The sequence below is a fragment of the Pygoscelis adeliae genome, unplaced genomic scaffold (assembly GCF_000699105.1).
Source record: "Pygoscelis adeliae isolate BGI_AS28 unplaced genomic scaffold, ASM69910v1 Scaffold4, whole genome shotgun sequence".
Classification (NCBI taxonomy): Eukaryota; Metazoa; Chordata; class Aves; order Sphenisciformes; family Spheniscidae; genus Pygoscelis; species Pygoscelis adeliae.
This window is the reverse complement of record NW_008824986.1, coordinates 15,990,595-15,990,957: the sequence shown is the minus strand read 5'-3', so window position 1 is coordinate 15,990,957 and position 363 is coordinate 15,990,595.

Below are 363 nucleotides of genomic sequence, written 5' to 3'. Positions count from 1 at the left end.
TGAGGAGCCTTCTGCAGCTTGTTCATTGTATTTACAGATGAACGGGGGGGGGAAAAATCCCGGCAACAACAAAAATTTACTGCACATTTTTTTTAAAAATGGCGAAAAAGCCATTTTTTGCAGTGTTAAGAGTTGTAAAGTTATTTGAAGATGTTACTTGCACACACGTACACACACGCAAATTAAAAATGAAACAGAGGTTTGAATAACACCGACCCTGAACCTGATCTCTGGTTTTGTCTGATTTGTTATAGTTTTATTGAGAGAGTGACTTTTTTTATATTATTTTATGAAGGTACTGTAAATATATCCGTATTATAAATTAAAATATCTTAAGAGACTTTATTAATTTTTATTTCCAAG